Source organism: Electrophorus electricus, chromosome 1 (genome assembly GCF_041902795.1).
Source record: "Electrophorus electricus isolate QZ-2024a chromosome 1, ASM4190279v1, whole genome shotgun sequence".
Lineage (NCBI taxonomy): Eukaryota > Metazoa > Chordata > Actinopteri > Gymnotiformes > Gymnotidae > Electrophorus > Electrophorus electricus.
Genome location: NC_137497.1, coordinates 12,495,574 through 12,501,220, shown reverse-complemented (window position 1 = coordinate 12,501,220; position 5,647 = coordinate 12,495,574). Strand labels below are relative to the sequence as shown.

General features: G+C 44.5%; 1 long non-coding RNA gene across 1 annotated transcript in view; it reads right to left on the bottom strand.

The window, feature by feature from the left end:
- The window catches only part of LOC145657079 (uncharacterized), a 5,890-nt gene extending 1,147 nt beyond the window's left edge, over positions 1 to 4,743 (bottom strand). The window contains exons 1-2 of the long non-coding RNA XR_014122942.1: positions 4,557 to 4,743; positions 2,537 to 4,274 (exon numbers count right to left, since the gene is read on the bottom strand). This is a non-coding gene — a long non-coding RNA (uncharacterized LOC145657079). The remainder of the gene's footprint in view (positions 1 to 2,536; positions 4,275 to 4,556) is intronic.
- Between the last annotated feature and the right edge of the window lie 904 nt (positions 4,744 to 5,647).

Sequence of the window (5,647 nt, the reverse complement as noted above, 5' to 3'; positions counted from 1 at the left end):
GAATACTTTAAATGTTATGTGTTCATATGATACACATCATGAAACCTGTTTACAGTATTAAAACAGGCTTCGTTTATTTCCATGTTGCTCTGGTGCAGAATCTATGTGTTGCTGTATTGGGAATCAGTCACACATCAATCAGACATCAGATCAGACCCAGAGAGAGTCAGGAGGTGAGGGGTGTCAGTCACACCACTGCACACTGCTCAGACCATGAACCACTAACAACTTTCCTTACTAACAATTAAAGCTTTAACTTCTCTAAGCCAATGTAAATCCTTTTTGATCACTTGTGACTTGTTCCATACTGTGTCCAATAATCTTTCAGTTGGGCATTTACAAAATTAGCTTTTCTTATAAAGCTGAAAACTGCCCACTTACACAACACATCTGTTTTATTTGATCTTTAGAAACCATTTCTCTAAAAACATTTTTGACTTATTTTTTGTGATGGTTTTAAGCAGTAGGAGATGGGAAATGATTCTTGCAGATTGTGTCAGTGAGGCTGTACCATCTTTGTGGTTAGAAAGGTGAAGGAATGTTCCTTCCCTCTGACATTGTGTGGTATGGCTGGGGGTCTCCAGTACCACAGACTCCACAATAAAGTTATATGCCTGGCTGGAGTTAACTGATATGGTAGATAATACTAGTTAAACTTCCCCTTTCTGTAGTGTATTTATTACCCCAGTCTGTCTGTGTCCTGTGCGGTTCTTTATTACCCCAGTCTCTCTGTGTCCTGTGCGGTTCTTTATTACCCCAGTCTGTCTGTGACCTGTGCAGTTCTTTATTACCCCAATCTGTCTGTCTCCTGTGTGGTTCTTTATTACCCCAGTCTGTCTGTGTCCTGTGCGGTTCTTTATTACACCAGTCTGTCTGTCTCCTGTGTGGTTCTTTATTACCCCAGTCTGTCTGTGTCCTGTGTGGTTCTTTATTACCCCAGTCTGTCTGTGTCCTGTGCGGTTCTTTATTACCCCAGTCTGTCTGTGTCCTGTGTGGTTCTTTATTACCCCAGTCTGTCTGTCTCCTGTGTGGTTCTTTATTACCCCAGTCTGTCTGTGTCCTGTGTGGTTCTTCCTGTTATGACAGTGATTCCTGTGGCCTAATAAATGTCCTCAGCAATTGTATCCTGACGTCTCATCCACCTGTATGTAACAGTTTCTAAAACTAATAACACCAGAACCACCATTATTGCTTTACTATAGTGTCAGTATCACAGAACTGGACTGTTACACCATTACTAATGAGACCAGAACCACCACTATTGCTTTACTATAGTGTCAGTATCACAGAACTGGACTGTCCCACCTGTTCAGGTAAGCAGGACCTCCTAGATGGACCCAAACACATATGAGGTGAAACAGGGAAGGGGACAAAAGAGGTAAAACAACTGAACAGGAAACCAACAACTGAGAGGGTTTGACCTGAAGGAGTGGGTGAGCAAGACCACACTGTTCTACCCCCTACACTACTGGGAAGAAGGAGTGAAGGAGTGATGGAGTGATGGGAGTGATGGGAGTGAAGGGGAGTGGTGGGAGTGAAGGGGAGTGGTGGGAGTGAAGGGAGTGAAGGGAGTGATGGGAGTGATGGAGTGAAGGGAGTGGTGGGAGTGAAGGAGTGGGTGAGCAAGACCACACTGTTCTACCCCCTACACTACTGGGAAGAAGGAGTGAAGGAGTGATGGGAGTGAAGAGGAGTGATGGGAGTGAAGTGCTTAGTGGAGACATAGTGAGTGTTTTTACTGTTTAATAATACAAACAAACAAAAGAGTTCAGCAGTGAAGGGATGTTTAAGGGCCAGAAAACCCTCAGCCACTTCTGATGAAAAACAAAGTGACTTGTTTGGTCTGGGGGTCAAACCAGCGTCTGCACTAGTGTGATGATGCAGCTCTAACCACTACGTGTGTGTGGTAGACTCAGGACACTCTGTTTCTCTCCAGAAACACAGCAGGAAATGAACACAGAACAAAAGACAAACAACTAAGACAGACAACAAACACACAGGGACACCTCCTGCTACAGGACATTTCTCCTCCTAATAAACAACTGATGGAGAGGGACTCTGCCCAGAAGAAACAAGACAACACAGACATGAATGAAGAAAGATGACAGGAGACTCTTGTTGGGAACTTTCTACTTGAAAAAATACCCACACACCAAGGCTTCATAGAGTCCTTAGTGAAGTAGTTATATAGGGGTGGGGCATCTGTGAGAGATCAGACTAATGAGCACTGATTAACTCCCAGCTCATGGCCTCCCTCTGGTGGCAGCTTGCTGGCATTGCGAGCCATCAGTTACAAGTAAGAGATAGTTGGAGAATGTGTGTGTGGGTAGATGATGCTGAATTTCTTCCTCCTTTTCTCCTAAAACTAAAACACACCTGTGGTGAACCCCTCTTATTAGTTTGACCTGTAGAATGGTGACATTGTTTACTGGGGTATTATTGTTGTAATATTGGGGGAACTTCACTCCCTCACACACTGGGAGGAACACATCTACCCCACTTATGAAAGAATCTGAGTGTGTAATGTGTCACTCACCGTAGGACTGAGGTCACAGGTTCACTGCTGAATAGAGGAGGAGGCTCCATGGACCTGTCACTCTTCATAGACACACAGCTGGGTGCTGGATTTACTGCTCTCTCACTCCCCATCCTGATGATATTGAATAGGGAAAATAAATCACATTAGGGAACAAAAATACACCCACAACATTCTTACCCAATCAACTCCACCTGGTACCTGCACTGACTGTACACTTCATTAGAAACACCTGTCCTTCAGCAACACAAATGAACCACACACACACACACACACACACACACACACACACACACACACACACACACACACACACACACACACACACACACTTGTCCGTCAGGAACTACACAAACATACCACAACCACACACACACACACACACACACACACACACACACACACACACACACACACACACACACACAGACACCTGTGCTTCAGGAACACACACAAAAACACACAGACACACATGTCCTTCAGGAACACACAGACATCACACCTGTCCTTCAGCAACTACACAAACATACCACACACACATACACGAACATACACACACACACACACACACACACACACACACAAACACACAGATCAAACCTGTCCTTTAGCAACTACACAAACATACCACACACACACACACACACCCTTCAGCAACTACACAAACATACCACACACACATACACGAACACACCTGTCCTTCACCAACACACACACACACACACACACACACACACACACACACACACACACACACAACAGGCCTGTCCTTCAGCAACCACACAACCACACACTCACACACACACACACATACACACACAGACACCTGTGCTTCAGGAACACACACACACACACATGTCCTTCAGGAACACACACACATCACACCTGTTCTTCAGGAACATAAAGATACCATACACATCAAACCTGTACTTAAACAACACACAAACACAGACACCTATACTTAAGCAACACACACACACACACACAAACACACCTGCCCTTCAGCAACTATACAAACATACCACACACACACACACACACACACACACGCACATCACACCTCTCCTTCAGCAACTACAAAAACATACCACACACACACACACACACACACACACACACAGCACACCTGTCCTTCAGCAACTACACAAACATAACACACATCACACCTGTCCTTTAGCAACACACACACACACACACACACACACATCCTTCAGGAACACAAACACATCACACCTGTCCTTCAGGAATGCAAAGATACCATACACATCAAACCTGTACTTCAGCAGCACACACACACACACACACACAAACACACCTGGCCTTCAGCAACTACACAAACATACCACTCACAAACACACACACACACATACACACACACACACCTGTCCGTCAGGAACTACACAAAAACACACAGACACACACATACACATCCTTCAGCAACTACTCAAACATACCACACACACATCACACCTGTCCTTCAGCAACTACACAAACATACCACACACACATCACACCTGTCCTTCAGCAAGTTCACACACACACACACACACACACACACACACACACACACACACACACACACACACACACCTGTCCGTCAGGAACTACACAAAAACACACAGACACACACACACACATCCTTCAGCAACTACACAAACATACCACACACATATCACACCTGTCCTTCAGCAATTACACACACACACACACACACACACACACACACACACACACACACCTGTCCTTCAGCAACACAAATATCCCACACACACACACACACACACACACACACACACATCACACCTCTCCTTAAGCAACTACACAATCATACCACTCACACACACCACACCTCTCCTTCAGCAAGACCATCAAACAAACCACACACACACACCACACCTGTCTTTCAGAGACTACACAAACATACCACACACATCACACCTGTCCTTCAGCAACTACACAAACATACCACACACATATCACACCTGTCCTTCAGCAATTACACACACACACACACACACACCTGTCCTTCAGCAACACAAATATCCCACACACACACACATCACACCTCTCCTTAAGCAACTACACAATCATACCACTCACACACACCACACCTCTCCTTCAGCAAGACCATCAAACAAACCACACACACACACCACACCTGTCTTTCAGAGACTACACAAACATACCACACACACACACACACCTGCCCTTCAGCAACTACACAAACATACCACACTCCTTTTCTCCTAAAACTAAAACACACCTGTGGTGAACCCCTCTTATTAGTTTGTCCTGTAGAATGGTGACATTGTTTACTGGGGTATTAGTGTTGTAATATTGGGGGGAACTTCACTCCCTCACACACTGGGAGGAACACATCTTCCCCACTTATGAAAGAATCTGAGTGTGTAATGTGTCACTCACCGTAGGACTGAGGTCACAGGTCCACTGCTGAATGCAAGAGGAGGCTCCATGGACCAGTCACTCTTCAGAGACACACAGCTGGGTGCTGGAGATGATTCACTCTTCACAGACGCACAGCTGGGAGCTGGAGACTCTGCTCTCTCTACCCTGATGAAGATGAGGAAAGTGTTGAGTAATTACATCCTTCACTACATCTCATTTATCCTGAATATTCCCTCTTCCTGTTTCCTCAGATTAAGTGCTGATGGAAAGCTCCTCACTGTGGGTCAGAGGTTCCTCCTGCACTGCTGGAGTTATGAGGCTTCATCATGGAGTTGTTCCTCTTCACACACACACAGCTGGACACTGGAGATGCTGCTCTCTGCTCCCTGTCAACAGTTCATACACACAGAGTGAATCAACACTGAATCAAGGTGTTAACATATTAAAAATAAAACTCATGATGTCAAACATGAAACTTAAGTAAACACTGACATTAACAGTGTGGCTGGAGAACTGAAACAGTGATGACGGCAGATTACTGAACACACTGTAATGGATTCAGTTACATATTCCTCTAAATACATACAACAATATGTTATACAGAATTTAGAATTAACTTTAAAAATATACATAAAGCTGTGTACCCTCATTTGTCAGTTTTACATCACAATATTTCAAACATTTTAAATTATAAATCTCCATGAT